We start from the raw sequence: 17,429 nt of genomic DNA, 5'->3' as shown, positions 1-17,429 counted from the left end.
TGAATTCTGAATTAGATTTCAATTATTGGGAATTTATGATGACAACACATCTTAAAGCTCACAACATCTGGAGCTATGTGGAGTCTGGTTTGCAACAAGGAGCTGATGAACTTGCTCGTAGAAGGGACCAGCTGGCACTATCTCAAATTCTTCAAGGAATAGATTACTCAATTTTCGGCAAAATAGCAAATGCGAAGACTTCAAAAGAGGCGTGGGACATATTGAAGCTGTCACACAAAGGAGTTGAGAAAGCTCAGAAATCGAAGCTGCAGTCTCTGCGTAGAGAATATGAAAGGTACGAAATGTCCAGTTCTGAAACAGTGGAACAATATTTTACTCGTGTTATTAATCTTGTCAACAAGATGAGGGTGTATGGAGAAGATATTCCGGATAGCAAGGTGGTGGAGAAAATTCTACGCACCATGCCGATGAAGTTTGATCATGTGGTGACTACGATATTAGAGTCCCACGATACCGATACCTTGTCGGTAGCAGAGTTGCAGGGGAGTATTGAAAGTCATGTCAACCGAATATTAGAGAAGACTGAAAAAGTGAAGGAGGAAGCCTTGAAAAGCCAGGTGAGCCTCAACAACGTTGCTGAATCAAGCCACATGGGTGAAGCTAGAGCTCGTGAAAATTTCAACAATGGAGGAAGAGGAAATTTCAGAGGTAGAGGCCGAGGAACCTTTAGAGGAAGAGGACGTGGCAACTTCAACCAATGGAGAGACAACAATTACAACAATTTCAATCCATCTCATCAAGGAAGAGGTGGAAACAATTTTGGCTCCAACAACCGTGGCAGAGGAAGAGGTTATTCCAACCAAGAGAGAACAAATAATGGTTGCTTTAATTGTGGAAAGTACGGGCACAAAGCAGTTGATTGCAGATATAAACATCAGGCAAACATGGTAGAGAATTCATATCAATCCTCTGGTGAGTCTTCCCAAAATCAACACAGTTTATTTTTAGCAAGCAATACACTTTCGGAAGAACAAAATATCTGGTATTTGGACACCGGATGTAGTAATCATATGTGTGGGAAAAAGGAATTATTTTCTTCTCTGAACGAAACGGTAAAATCTACCGTGAAGTTTGGAAATAATTCAAATATTCCAATTGAAGGGAAAGGCCAAATTGCTATCAGATTGAAAGATGGATCGCAAAATTTTATTGGCGACGTTTTCTATGCTCCTGGTCTTCATCACAATCTCTTGAGCATGGGACAGCTGTCAGAGAAAGGTTACAACATGCAGATTCACAAAGGCTATTGCACTTTGATCGATAGAAATGGAAGATTCATCACAAAGGTAAAAATGTCATCTAACCGCCTATTCGCTCTGAAAATTCAACATGATCAATTTCCTTGCTTGAGTTCAATAATTCCAAATGATGATTGGTTGTGGCACATGAGATTTGGTCACTTTCATTTTTCTGGCTTGAATTACCTGTCAAGAAAAGAATATGTTTCTGGTTTGCCTGTTGTGAATATTCCAAGTGGAGTATGCGAGACATGTCAAATTGGAAAGAAGCATAGAGAATCATTTCCAACCGGAAAGTCTTGGAGAGCAAAGAAACTCCTGGAGATCGTTCACTCAGATTTGTGCTCGGTTGAAATACCAACACCTGGTGGATGCAAATATTTTATTACTTTTATTGATGATTTTAGCAGAAAGGCTTGGGTGTATTTTCTAAAGTAGAAATCAGAAGCTATTGATACCTTCAAGACATTCAAAGCGTTCGTAGAAAAACAAAGTGGTTGTTCAATCAAAGCACTCAGAACAGACAGAGGCCAAGAATACCTCGTCGGCACAAATTTCTTTGAGCAACATGGAATCCAACATCAGTTAACCACCAGGTACACTCCTCAACAAAATGGAGTAGCTGAAAGAAAGAACAGAACAATCATGGATATGGTGAGATGCATGTTGAAAGCCAAACAAATGCCAAAGGAATTTTGGGCAGAAGCAGTTGCTACTGCAGTTTATATTTTGAACAGGTGTCCAACAAAAAGTGTTCAAGAGAAGACTCCCGAAGAAGCATGGAGTGGAAGGAGGCCTTCAATCAGGCACCTCCGAGTTTTTGGATGTATTGCCTATGCTCATGTACCAGATCAAATCAGAAAAAAGTTAGATGATAAAGGCGAGAGATGTATCTTTATTGGTTACATTTCAAATTCAAAGGCCTACCAACTTTACAATCCGGAAACAAAGAAGGTGATCATCAGCAGAGATGTGACGTTTGATGAAGGAGGAATGTGGAATTGGTCATCAAAGTCACAAAAGGAGCCGATAGTAACTCCAAATGATTATGAAGAGGAGGCTGAGAATATAGATACAACACCTGATGAACCAGACGAACCTGATGAGCCAGAAACATCAAACAGAGCACAAAGAAATCGAAGAGTACCAGCTCGACTGCAAGATTGTGTTTTGGGTACTGATAATGACCCATCTGATGAAGAGATTATCAACTTTGCCTTATTTGCAGATTGTGAGCCAGTTATTTTTGAAGAAGCTGCTGGTGATGAAAATTGGATAAAAGCTATGGATGAAGAAATCAATGCAATTGAGAAGAATAAAACATGGGAGCTGACTGAATTACCAGCGGACAAGAAGCCGATAGGTGTGAAGTGGGTGTACAAGACAAAGTACAAACCCAGTGGGGAGATTGATCGCTATAAAGCGAGGCTGGTGGCTAAAGGCTACAAACAAAAACCAGGTATTGATTATTTTGAAGTATTTGCTCCTGTTGCGAGATTAGATACAATTCGCATGCTTATTTCACTCTCAACTCAAAATAATTGGAAAATACATCAAATGGATGTTAAGTCTGCATTTCTTAATGGTACTTTGGAAGAAGAAGTGTATGTTGAGCAGCCTGCAGGATATGTAGTTAGAGGAAAGGAAGATAAAGTTTATAGATTAAAGAAAGCATTGTATGGCTTGAAGCAGGCGCCAAGAGCATGGTACAAAAAGATTGATTCTTATTTCATTCAAAACGGCTTTCAGAGATGTCCATTCGAGCACACACTCTACATCAAATTCATTGATCCTGGAGATGTTCTTATTGTGTGCCTCTATGTCGATGATCTGATCTTCACCGGCAACAATTCAAAGATGATTGCTGAATTCAGGGAGGCTATGATAAGACATTTTGAAATGACAGACTTGGGCCTAATGTCCTATTTTCTTGGCATTGAGGTCGTTCAACAGAAGGATGGTATCTTTATCTCTCAGAAGAAGTATGCAAATGATATTTTGAAGAAATTCAAGATGGAGCAATCAAAGCCAATTTCCACACCCGTTGAAGAAAAATTGAAGCTGACAAGAGAAAGAGATGGTAAAAGGGTAGACCCAACTCATTATAAAAGTTTGATTGGAAGTTTAAGATATTTGACAGCAACAAGGCCAGATATAGTATATGGAGTTGGTTTACTTAGCAGATACATGGAGGAGCCGCGTGTTAGTCATTTGCAAGGAGCCAAGAGGATTCTTCGTTATATTAAAGGTACTCTGACCGAAGGAATTTTTTATGGTAATAATAGTGATGTGAAACTTGTTGGATATACAGATAGTGATTGGGCAGGAGATATAGAAACAAGAAAAAGCACGTCAGGGTACGCGTTTCATCTAGGAACCAGTGCAATATCATGGTCTTCAAAGAAACAACCAGTTGTTGCACTTTCTACGGCTGAAGCAGAGTATATAGCAGCAACCAGTTGTGCTACTCAAACTGTGTGGCTGAGAAGAATTTTAGAAGTGATGCATCATAAGCAAAATACTCCTACTGAGATATACTGTGATAACAAGTCAGCAATTGCACTAAGCAAAAATCCAGTTTTTCATGGACGGTCCAAGCATATTGATATTCGATTTCACAAGATCCGAGAACTAATTGATGAGAAAGAAGTGGTGATCGAACACTGTCCCACTGAAGAGCAGATTGCAGATATTTTTACAAAGCCGTTGAAGACTGGGTCATTTTACAAATTGAAGAAAATGCTTGGAATGATGCAAGCTTGATTTAAGGGAGGCAATGTAAGAAATTAAATCAAGCACCATCTAGAATAATGAAGAAGGGATGAAAAGTTTGACTTGGTCAATTACTTACCTATAAAGGATTTTGATTAGTCATTAAGAAACATAAAAAAAATATGTAGCATCACCTAGAATGATCTAGGCACCGCCACTTTCTCTAATGCTTGAACTGCCTCCATAGGACTTGAAAAATCTAGCACCATCCTTATATTCATGTAGCTAGAAAAATCTAGTAACCATTCTTTAGATTAGAAGCCTATATAAAGGCATGCATACCTTTGTAATGAAATCAAGTTTTCATGAATAAAAATAGAGTTCAATAGAAAGTCTCTCCTTTGTTCTTTGTTAGTTTGTTTGTGAATTTGTGTGTTATATGTCCCACTGATATCAAATTTTATGTGAGCGTGGCGGTAGGATCTCCTTCGGCGTTGTGCATAGTGCTGCCACTACAGAGTTGTTGGATCAAGGAAAAAAAATCATAACTTTAATCCAACTACGGGATGGAAATCTATATCTTCATGGTCTTGCCTCTATTCATGACATGTTCACTCAGAGACATCGATTGGATTAGATCTTACCTTAACTTGAGTCGTTCCTAACTTTTTTTTTAGGGGAGTCGTTCCTAACTTAAACTTATCAATAACTGGTGGATATAATAACAAAGTCCTCTTTTTAAGTGGTTAGGATTGTTTTTAACAAAGAGTTGTATGTTGGATGAAAAAAAATCATTCTTTTGCCTTCCCTTGATATTTTTTTGGGGATATATAGAAGATAATTGACAAAGGACAAGTCATAGACATAATGTTAAAAATCAACCCTATATCCAGATGTGCTCTGTTTCAAACCAAAAAAAGACACACATAATACAAGGACCATGCATAGGAATTAATAAATTGTGTTGGGTTTACACTAACCTTGTGATAGGTGAGTTTGGTTTTCTTTATTGAGGACCACCAAGTTTGATTAGCAAATATTGTCCTTTCATATAGATATCAATTACACATTTGATATCACCCTATAGCTAACAGGTCCACAGACAAACCAAGGCTGTAAAGACACAATACCATTTTCATGGGTTCCAAACATGGGGCAGCTTGTCCGTTAGGTGTGATGCAATTAAAATCACCATAAAATGGTGTGTCTCAGTTATGTTTGTGAGTCACAAGCCAAACCAGATTACCATTGCCATTTTGTGCAAATATGCTTAGACCTTAGTATTGGCAAATCAATATGCACCAAGTTTTAAAACTATATATTATGTTATAGTGTAGGTCAAATAAATTTTTTAGGATAAGTTCGATGAAAAATACTTGGCTACTGTTCTATAAGAGCTATGTGGCTGTTTTGAATTAATGAAAAAAAAACATTTTGGCCAACTTTTATTTTACAAAGAGGAGCTATTCCTTAAACTTTATGCGCCTTCACACTTGCACATTACATACTTATCCTATCCATTTATTCCTTTTCAAAATCCAAAAATATATTTATTATTCTTTTTGCTTGTTTACACTGTTGTTACATATTTATTGTCCTACATAAAAAAAAAAAAAGGTGAAGGATCACATGGGAAGGGACAATCCCTTCCCACCATGGGAAAGTTTTTTTTTGTGGTTTGATTAAATGAAGTACATAGTTTTATTATAGACACTCAACACACTATCTTTCACCATTCTTCTCTTTCCTCCATCCCCACTCATTCCCCACCAGCAACACATATAATCCACCGTCCCAAATCTCCTTCTTCCCTTCCCAATTGCATCTTTTGTTCAGAAAAAATTGTGTTCATAGATCCAAAACAAAACACAAATTCTATTTCAATCTCATATTCAATCTAAACACAACAACAATACTGTTTCAAGAAGCAACAGGTTGTGAATATTGGGCATAACACCACCATTAGCAATAGTAACATCACCAAGAAGCTTGCTCAATTCTTCATCGTTTCTGACAGTCAATTGAATATGCCTTGGCACAATTCTTGTCTTCTTGTTGTCTCTTGCAGCATTTCCAGCCACTAATCACAAAAACCACAAGTTCAATTCAAAACCCTAATCAATCCAAATCACATCAAATTCAATAAAAATATTCAATTTAAGTTGAAATTAATCAAAAATTATGAATAATAATTACTAAAATTGTAGAAAAACCTAACTGTGTTGAAACTCTAGATTTAGCGATGTGTGTGAAACTTAAGATGAATAAGAGCGGTGATGGAAATCACCTCGGCGATGAGATATTCATGAACGAGCCATACGGCCAACGTTGAATTGAAGTCCGGCTTTGCTGCTTCTTGAGGTGGCTTTCTTCGCCGCACCGGAACCATTGATGGAGAGATGAAGGAATACGGTGGTGGTGGTGGTGAGTGTAGGAGAGAGAATGGTGGTGGATGATATAGTGTGAGCAGACCATCATAAAATCTATGCTCCTCTTTAATCTAACCACAAAAAAAAACTTTCCCATGGTGGGAAGGGATTGTCCCTTCCCATGTGATCCTTCACCATATTATTTTTTTGTGACGGGATTGTCCTACATATTATTGATTGAATTGAAGCTACAATATGAATCTAATCCTTCATGCAAAAGCAAAAGCAAAAGCAACAACAAAAGCGAAAACAATATTCTAACCCTTGAACTGTTTTAAGAGACACTCTACTGGGGTCCTTCTGATACTTCCTTTTCAATGATAATAATAATTTTCCTACTGATATTTCAATATGGAGTTGGAGGTAATGCGTTTACATAAAATTTAGTGGAAAATTAAACTATAATCTCATACCACAGTGTAAAATACTAATGACCAAATTAATGTTCTTAGGATATTTTCATTTTGAAATTTGATGGAGGTAAATCATGAAGAAACTTGACAATGAAAGTCAAATTCAAATATAATAATCACACGGCATGCCCATGTTTCACCTTAAATAGTATAAGTTTTTTCTCTGACTTTCTATTGAATAGTTTCCCTTAGGGGTGGGCATCGGTTCGGGTCGGTCCGGGTTCGGGCCCAAACCCCCAAACCGAGCCAACCCACGGGTTGCAAGTCTAGACCCTATTTAGCGTATTTTCTTAATTCGGTTTTACCGGGTTCGGGTTATTCGGGTCCGGGTTTATCGGTTCGGTTTCCGGGTTACCCATTGTTATACTTTTTTTATTTTATTTTTACCAAATCAATTTTTTAAATTTTTTTCTCTCAATTTTTTGGGTCTAAAACTCAACTAACAGAACGATCAACAAAGAAAAGAAAAATTAGTTTAAAAAATAGAAAATTGAAGTTATAAAAATGTACTTAAGATTACATTCAAGAAAGATCCAAAAGTCTGGAATCAAGAACATAAAAATCATGAGTAAGTAAAGAACTTGATCTATCACATGATGTTGAAGATTTCGGATCATGATTTTGATATAGGACACGGATCTAGCATTAACAACAAAAAAAGACATAGATCTAGCCAACTCACAACTACCATAATACAAGCTTGTTGAATGATAGCAAATTTAGTCACAAAAGCATATTATGGTAAGATGGTGTGTTGGTTTAGTGATGAACAATGAAGATACCAAGATTTGTTAGGTTGGGTGAAGAAGGAGAAGAAAGTAGGCTAACGGCAATAGCAAAGAGTAGGAAAGAAAGTTGTGGGAATAATTTAGAATTAGGGTTGTTTTTGTTGGTCTTTCATTAGTGTTGTTGGGCTTATGACAGATTGTTTTGGGCCTAATAAGAAGTTACTTTGGTCTGCAAAACTAAGACTCAAAAACTAGTCCAAAAATTAATAATATGAATAATTTTTTTGAAGTTAATAATATGAATAATAATCTTTAAAAAAAAATAACATGAATAATAATAATAATAATAATATAATAATAGTTTAGTAGGGTTGGTCGGGTTAGTTCGGTTACATAAGGGTCCAAAATATCAACCCGAACCGAACCGAATAAACCCATAACGACCCGCAAAATGTACCCGACCAACCCGATACCCGTTTTAACCCGAACCGAATGCGTTAAATTTCATCGGGTTAGTCGGGTTAATTCGGGTTGACCCGTAGTTGCCCACCCCTAGTTTCCCTATATATGCTGAAAGTTTTTTTATAATTTCAGGAGTCATTGATTTCTCACATGCAAGCCTTATTTGGTGGTATTGTATATTTGTTCAAAAATTAATTAATACCTTTCACATGGCAACTCACATGGCACTTGCTTTTCCTAATGTGTCCTCTTCCTACCCAACTACTCCTCAATTCCATTTCGGTTACCAATCATTTAGCATTTGTTAACCGCTTTTTAGTCTTGAGAACTGAGAACTTAAACATTATCTTAACAAACACCATAGCACTAATGGTCGGTTTGGATGATCAAAGAAAGTGAAAGGAAAGAAAGAGTGAGGAAAGATTATATGAGGAAAGAAAAAGAATAGAAAGTGAGAGGATTGTTTTGGTTGTTTGGTATAAAAGAAAGTGTAATAGAAAGTGAAAGGAAAGAGTGATGTGTATATTTGTAAAAAGACAATTACATCCTTGAAATGTTTTGGCTACATATGTCATTTTAAATTAAATATTGTATCTACATATGTGTCAAAATCATAATTTTCTTGTACTATGCACTAGCACCATGTTAATGCTCCCTTAAAAAAAAAAAAAAACACCATGTTTTTTTTGAACGGAAAAAGCACCATGTTAATTCCTAAAAAAAAAATGTACAATGCAAATAATATATGATATTGAGGGTATTTTGGGTATTTTACCATGAAATTGATGCATTCCTCCTGTTTCCGTCCTTGCAGCCGCGGAAAGTTTTTGAGTGTGGGTCCCACCTCAAAACTTTCTTTCCCTATCCTTTCCTTGTCCTGCCAAACGGTGGAAAACTACTATATCCACTCACTTTCTTTCCCTATCCTTTCTTTCCCTTGTCTTTCCATGGATCCAAACATACCCTAATAGTATAAAGAAACTAAGAAAGCCAATAAAATCATAGATAAAACTTTCATATAGGTCCAAGATACAAATCAATTATCATCATTGGTGCTATATTTTAATCACTTTTCATCATCATTGGCAGTCTTTTTGTCTCTAAATAATTATAAAGGTAGTAACCACCTCTAATTATCAGAGACTGCAAAGGTGCATGCATATAAGACCAAGTCCAATGGGGGTATTGAATGGGTGTTTAGACTTGTTGAATGATTGGAGAAGAGGGTATTGAAGATGAGATGGAGGAGGGAAGTGATGAAAGCATTCAACCTTGTTTAATCTGCACCGGCCAGGCCACGTGGCAGCGCGAAATTGGACCAGGCGAGCGCGTGTACTACACGGCCCGACAGGGCGCGTGAGTTGCTGATGAACGCAGAGAGAGAAGATTGTTTGGATAAAAACAGTGACACGTGGTGCAACATGGTTGGCTGCCTGGATTTTTATCTTCTTAATAATTTGGACTCAATTATTTCATTGCAAATAATTTTTTTATTTTTTTATTTTTTTACCAAAATTCGTAATTTTTTTTTCTCTATAAATAGAGACTTGGATCATTTGATTTGGACACAGAAAAAAAATCAAGTTTTTCACTCTCTTAATCTTATTATTAGCCTTTCTTTTGAAATTTTAGTCTTTGATTAGTGAAATGGATCCCAACAACAATCAATTCAACACCCGAAATTCTTCTAATTACCCATTTAGCTACCAAAATCCCAACAATTATCAACACCCAAATCAATTTCCCAACCAACATCCTCAAAACCCAAATCAATTTCCCAACCAAAATCCTCAAAACATGCCTAATTTTGGTTATGCCTCAAATTTCAATCACCCATCCTCTGTTCCAAACAACTTTCATCCATATTCTAGATCTATGATGGGATATTCATCTCAAACACCCCCATTTAACGGTTATATGCCAATGATGAATGAAAGTTTTCAGAGTGTTGGTGAATATCCTGAATTTTCATCACAAATAAATCGTGATGGAATGACAATAGCTAATGAAGTCACTCCAGAGGATACAACTCCTAAGAGCAAGAAAAACCAGCAACCAGCATGGAACACTGAACAAAATTTGGTGTTAATTAGTGGGTGGATAAAATATGGAACATGCAGTGTTGTCGGGAGAAACCAGACAAGTGAATCATATTGGGGTAAAATTGCTGAGTATTGTAATGACCATTGCTCATTCGATTCTCCACGCGATATCATTGCATGCCGAAACCGTTTTAATTATATGAGCAAATTAATAAATAAATGGGTTGGTGCTTATGATACCGCTAAGCGTCAGCAAGCAAGCGGTTGGTCGGAAGATGATGTTTTGGCAAAAGCCCAAGAAATATATGCAGGTGGGAAGAATGTTCAATTTACTTTAAAGGAAGAATGGCGTGCTCTCCGTGATCAACCTCGTTATGGCAGTCAAGTGGGAGGAAGTGTTGGCTCAGGAAGTAGTGGATCTAAGAGATCTCACGATGACTCTGTAGGATCTAGTGCTCGTCCAATGGGTAGGGAGGCAGCTAAAAAAAAAGGAAAAGGAAAAAAGAAAAGCAAGGACGCTGGCTTCGAGGAGGTGGAACAGGAGTGGGTTCAATTCAAAGAAATGAAGGTGCAAGAGATGGAAAACTTTAAAGAGTACACCGAAAAAATGGAAAAGTACACCGCAGTGCAACAAGAGAAAAACAAATTGAAGAAAATGGACATGTACATAAAGTTAACTTCCCAAGAGCATCTCGATGACAGGAAAAAAAAAATGGTGGAAAACTTGGAGCGTGAGCTGTTTGGAAATTAATTCACTAATATTTGTTTGTATTCGGTCAAAATTGTCAGTGTTGTCTAGTCCCCAATGTTTACTTTAAATAATTGTCAGTGTTGTGTAGTCCTCAATGTTGCTTTAAATAATTGTCAGTGTTGTCTAGTCTCCAATGTTTACTTTAAATAATTGTCAGTGTTGTGTAGTCCTCAATGTTGCTTTAAATAATTGTCAGTGTTGTCTAGTCCTCAATGTTGCTTTAAATAATTATGCATAATATTTGTCCCGTGACTTTTTTCACAAACTTTAATTTCACAGCCCATGGTATTCCTCACTAGCCCATGGTATTGCTTTAATTTCACAAACTTTTTTCACTATTTTGTCAGTGTTACATCCATGGTATTGCTACAACCCATGGTATTGTTTTAATTATGCATTCCAATATATATCGTGATTGTATTATTTTAATTTAATTATAATCGATAATTATAATTTTATGCAATTATAAAAACAAAAATTAAATAAGAATAAGAAATAAAAAGTGGTGGGGTAGGGTGTTGAATGAAAACTATTGGAGTGGTAAAAATTGAATGGGTGTTGAATTAAGAGAGAGAAAATGATGTGGAGTGTTGGGAATTGAAAAAGTGGGTGTTGAAGGTTATTGAATATTTTTTGCCATTGGGGATGGTCTAAGAAAAATATTTATCTATGTATATTTTCTCTTTTCTTTCTTTGTATATTGGTCAATACTGTAAGTTTCAAGATACTTCGGTTTGTTTTTTTTCATATAATTTTCTATGGCACATCATTTCACTGACAATTAGACATTTATTGAACCAATAGCTTCGTCGAATTCAGAACATAATCCAAGATCCTTTTAAACATTATTGGTTCTGTGAAATGATGTGCCATAGAAAATTAAATACATGACCAGAATCTTGTATTGATGAAACTGGATTTGACCATTTTCCTATTCTTAATTATTCAGTGGGGCATCTCTCTTTTTATATTTCATGGCATTCATGAGTCTTGAGCTTTTGCTATTAGAATAAATCAACAATTATTCTCTATTCAATCTAGTCTTCAAAACATATGAAATAATAAATAGTTCCTAAAAAATACAAGATCCATCAATTTAGTCCTCTAACATCTTAAAAACAACGACTATATAGACATAATTTATATCTTTTGAGGACTAATTAGTATTTTAATTAGTATTTTAAAGACTAATTTGTAGAAAGGGTGATACTTTAGAGATTAAATCGAATGTTTATTCTTGTTATTATATCAACTTTGATCATTTGGACTCAAAAGGTTAAATTTCAACTCGAGTCTGCCTTATAACTATTGGAAGCCACTCTGTCCTTGGGAGCAATATGTGAAGAATCTCAACTAACAAAGCATTTTGTATCTAAAATCCTATTCAAAATGAAGTAAAAAGTAGACAGAAAAAGCAGTAACAACAAAGATTAAAAAAAAAAAAATCATGAAACAAACTATACTTAAATAAATTTGTTAAATGGTAGAGGAAAAGAAGTACATGTATATACACATAATGCAAGCAGAAGCTATGCTTCATTATTTACTAACAATTTAACTTAAACTTATATAAGATGGAAAGATAATTGCAAGTACAACAACATAATTTAGATTAGATAAGACATTCTTTTGTGTTGGTAGTTTATTGTTTCTTCTGATTCCATGGTGCAGAATGATTTGGACCATTGCATTGTGAGCAAATAGTGTCACATCGCAACTTGGCAAACTCCAGCTGGGATTATATGTCCTCTAAAGTTTCTTCAGCTGGCTTTTGTATCATTTGCGATGCTGATTATGCAGGAAAATAAGGCTATTCAATTATAAAATCTAATTGGGGTGGGGTGTGTTGTAAGAAAAGGACGGGATTAAAAGGAACATATTCAATTAAGGTCGATCTGAGTAGTAAGAGAGTCGGACACTTTAAACAAGTGATCAGAAGTTTAAACTCTGACTTTTGTTTATGGAAAAAACATGATTGGGGAGAGAGAACTCATCCAAACAAGTTCTTTAATGAAGATTAATAATTTAATACAACGTTAGATACTTTCTACCAATAATATGATTTCAAAAACAAATTCCGTTTCAAATGACACAAATACAACATGTCACGTAAAATATATTATTGACCAACAAAAACTTTGATTTATATACTTTGTAGATATAAGGAAAATGACAGTGTTTACAAAAACAATATTCACAACACAATGAGAATTAATCGTATTCTTCAATTTCTAGCCACAAATGCAGAGCTATTGTTGTTTCACCCTTAAAAGGTGATAATTCGAGTGTTTCTTATACTGAATCTATTGTAATAGCACTACCCCTCAAGTTACAAGCGTGCAATCAAAAGTCAATATTCGATATGGGAGCATAGCCATGTGTGGTCCCATAATCCAACACAGTTAGCAATTCAACTAAAACACCATAAAAATATGCACAGTATTTTCACAAACACATCATGGATAGAAATATAAACTTCCTTTGTAACAGACACCTCTCCTATGTTATAACAAATTATTTGCAGAGTTTGGTAAATAAGGAAGCATTAGGATCTGAAACAAAAGAATCAAATGTCTTGTCGCTTTGCTATTTCTGTACATTTAGACTGAACATGTTATTTCCAACTATGCATTCAAGCAATTAAAGAAAGTAGACTCCAAATAATGATTAATGAGGGTCTATGTCAATTCATCAAACAAGAGGGATATATGGTCTTAAGCAAGCATGGAATGTGAGCTCCTTTGCCGGGGAACCCGGTCCTCAAATAATGTGGCAAGACTATGAAAGGCTCAACTAGTCGCATATATGAGTGAGACTGTGTGTATGTGGCTTGGACCAGAGCAAAGTGGCTCCAAATGTTTGATGTGTGACCCACTTGTCAACTTTCTGTTGCTAAGACATCTCCATTGGGAGGGTCTTAACTATTTAAGACCCGGTACCTATTAGGTACAGGTACCCTCAATGAGGAGAATCTTTTTCAAGGACTTATAAGATCCGGGGTCTTACTTAAGACCCCCACTTTTAAGCGGGACCCACACTCTTTTAATATTAAAAAATTAAGAGAAAATTGCATTTACCTCCCCTAAGGTTTCATTCAAAGACACTCACACCCCCTTTAGTTTGAAAAAAACAACCACCTCCCCTCATGTGTTAACTCTGTTATCACCGTTAATTTTACAACTTCCTTTTCCGTATCTATTATATTAATTCCCTGCACTTTAATTTGCTTCTTCATATTTCTTCAAAATAGAACATAATCCATCTTTTTCTAATCTTCATATTTCTTCACAACGCAAAATGGCAAAACATAATTTTTTTCTGCAAAACGCACAATATATCCCCAAAAAAACAACTTTGCTTCTCAGCAAAACGCACAATATTATGTTTTCTTATGAATTTGGTAAATTTCAAATCTTTTTTATTTTTCTCATCTGGGTTTCGACCATTCTTTAATGGGTCTCGCTTGAATTTCTTATTTTTCATTTTCTTATTATTAAATTGTGTTCAGGATGGAACTGAATCCTAACGTTGGCAATGATTTCAATGAAGAAAGTGACACCAGCGGTGCCGGCATATCTCCTTCGGAAACGGCGGAGCCTGCGGCGGCACCAATAATGAAAGAGGAGCTGTCGTGAACGGACAATCACAACCTCGACGAGTCTCTTTCAATTGGTGTTATTAGGATGCCAATGACGGTGTTAGCAGGAAGAAACCATCGAAAGACCGTCACACGAAGGCGGAGGGATGATACAGTGTCGGAGGGGAAGTAACGGTGGTAGAAGAAGAACACAAATGTTTTGGTTTTAACAGAGGAATAACGGTGTTAAAGTGAGAGGGGGGTTTCTGTCAATTGCAAACATAAATAGGGGAGGTATATGTCTATTTAAAAACTAGAGGGGGTGTGAGTGTAGTTTAATGAAACCTCAAGGGAGGTGAGTGCAATTTACCCAAAAATTAAAATATAATGATATAAAGTTATTGATAGTTGATTAGTGGGTCCCATTTAAGAACTTTGTGTGAGATCTGGGTTGGAGTGATTGAGTGCTTATTAAGTACCACTATTAAAAAATTATAAATGAGTGATATGTACACGCGAGACCCATTTAAAAACCAAAAAATGGGTGTCTCCATTGTGACTAAAAAAACAGTGAGTGATGACAATGCATAGCATGACCCACCATGTGCACTCTGACTGTAACATCCACCTTCACCCACACATATCAAGCCGCAAAATCCCAAAGCTAGATCAGGTTAACCTACCTTTCTTACGGGTTGAGATTATCTTATTAATTATTAGGCTTTTCTTATTAATTATTTGACTGCAATTTTAGTCTTCATTTTTTACAGATTTCATGAATTTAATCCTCTCATTTCTACATATAGTATTTTAGTCTTCTAGTTTTCAAAATTCAGACGTTTTTTCAACCACTGTAATTGGAGAAGATTTTTGTCAATGTGGCAATATGGATGGTGAGGTAGCAAGTGACTAAGTGATGTGGCAATGCTCCTGTTGATTAAAACTCATTAACTCACTCACTTATCCTCTTCATATATGTGTATATCAGCGCGTCGTGTATATGGAAAATGAGTTAATGAGTTTTAATACACATTGACATTGTTGCATCACTCGGTCACTTGCACTTCAATATGAATAATGCTTTTCTCCCAACAAAAAACGCTCACTCCCAACTGAAATGACCAAAGTATCCCTGTGTGACTTAAGTCATGCTGGATAATTCTTGCGTGAGTTAATTCATGCTGAGTTTACTGTTTTTGTACAAAACCCATCACCATACTCCAACCACCATTTTCTTTCCCTCTACCTCCAAAAACCCAAAAAGTGCGATTTTTTGGGGTCAAAATCTTCATTTCACATCATTGCAAATCGTCAGGAAGCAAGTTTCTACACTCATCAAACATCAAATATCAGGTAATGCATCATCTAAACTCATTCGATTTTGCTGATTTTTGTGCTTGGTTCGTCATTTTTGGGAAGAAGGTCGCAGCGTGAGTTAACACACGTAGGGGCTAACGTGAGTTAACTCACGCAGGAGTTAAGTTGGCATGGCTTACGTCACACATGAGTAATGCCCAGAGTGGCTTAAGTCACACAGGAGTATAATGTTGTGTTTTTGAAATTTTGCGCCACTTTTTTTCTTTGTTAGCTTGTTGCACAAGTTATTTATTTATTTTTCCTTATTATTTTGTTATACAATAGACATAGAGTGATATGGTTGAAAATGCGGCGGATGATGGCGTTGACGTGTCATTAATGACTTGGTTGCATTGAATGTTATGCATTAAATGCTGATTTGTTGTGATTATGTGTAATTTGTCATTAACGACGAATTTGTGTAATTTGGATCGTTTATGTGCAATTATGTAATTGTGTGATTAAACTAATGTATTTAGGTTCGATTATGCGTGTGTAAAGATTACGGGTCATTAATGACTTGGTTGCATTGAATACTATGCATTAAATGTTGTCTGCTGATATATCAGTAACAACATGAGTTAAGTCACGCAGACCTGTATCCAGCGTGAGTTAAGTCACGCTGAGTTTAACACATGCGTGAGTTAACTCACGCCGGGAATATTTTCAAAAGTTTGGTTGAGAGTGAGCAAATCTTGCTGGGAGAAGAGCAGAATTCCTTCAGTATTCTAGTTGTCAGTTGTCACATTAGCAAAACCAACCATAAATCTAGTGGTGGAGCCTGTTAAAATTAAGAATTATTAGATATTCTTTTAATTGTACAACTTCCTAGATTGATTGTTATTACTCCTAGAGTATACAACTTCCTAAGCTAGTGCTCACTAGTTAAGGATTCATGTATTTTATTATAGAACAATTATAAATACAAGGTGTGTGATCCCATTATAGATACACATTACAAAGACTAGTATTTTGAAAACTAGGGGACTAGATTTATGAATTGAAGGACAAGAGGGCCAAATCCTTGAATTAGTAGAAATAAAGGATCAAAAATAAAAACCTAAAAAAGAGCAGCCCAGTGCACTAAAGCTCCCACATACGCAAGGTCCGAAAATGGGTCCCACCATTTTGGTGTATTGTACGCAACCTTACCCTGTTTTTTTTAAGAGACTTGATACCAGGACTTGAACTCGTGACCTTTCAGTCAAGTGACAACAAATTTACCGTTGCGCCAAAGCTCCCCCTTAAAACTAACTATTAATAACTCAGATATGGTGTACCGTCTATATACGGCACCATTTGTATCTTGTTTCGTTCATTCCTTGCGTCTTGCGGGGATGACGTTTTAATAATATTTGCCGATTCAAAAAAAAAAAAAAAACTCAGATATGGATAAAAAGATGTAAAATACTTAAAAAAAAAGGTTGTTTTAAGATATTAATAATTCAAATATGGATAAAAAGATGTAAAAATACTCAAAAAAATGTGTAAGAGATACACCCTAAAATAGGTAGGTGAGATTTTTAAGCATAAGCACTCCATGATAATTACTTACTCCTATATGGTACTAAAGCTTAATGAATTTTCCATACACTAGATAATACAGAAGAAAGAAACATCAAAGAAAAACATGTAGCCTGTTGTCTATTTTAGGTAAATGACAATTACAAAAGCTTGTATAAACACAGAAGAAAGAAACA

At 35.8% G+C, this 17,429-nt stretch overlaps 1 long non-coding RNA gene across 1 annotated transcript; it reads right to left on the bottom strand.

Moving 5' to 3' along the window:
* Nucleotides 1-5,985: 5,985 nt before the first annotated feature.
* Nucleotides 5,986-6,535, bottom strand: LOC146958615 (uncharacterized). The gene is made up of 2 exons (XR_015024686.1): nucleotides 6,259-6,535; nucleotides 5,986-6,051 (listed from the first exon to the last, which is right to left on the bottom strand). It is a non-coding gene; the product is annotated as an uncharacterized LOC146958615 (long non-coding RNA).
* Between the last annotated feature and the right edge of the window lie 10,894 nt (nucleotides 6,536-17,429).

The sequence above is a fragment of the Medicago sativa genome, chromosome 1 (assembly GCF_051527215.1).
Source record: "Medicago sativa cultivar Bolivia chromosome 1, Bolivia_mono, whole genome shotgun sequence".
Lineage (NCBI taxonomy): Eukaryota > Viridiplantae > Streptophyta > Magnoliopsida > Fabales > Fabaceae > Medicago > Medicago sativa.
Note: the sequence above shows the minus strand (reverse complement) of the source record. Positions and strands in the feature narration are given on the sequence as shown.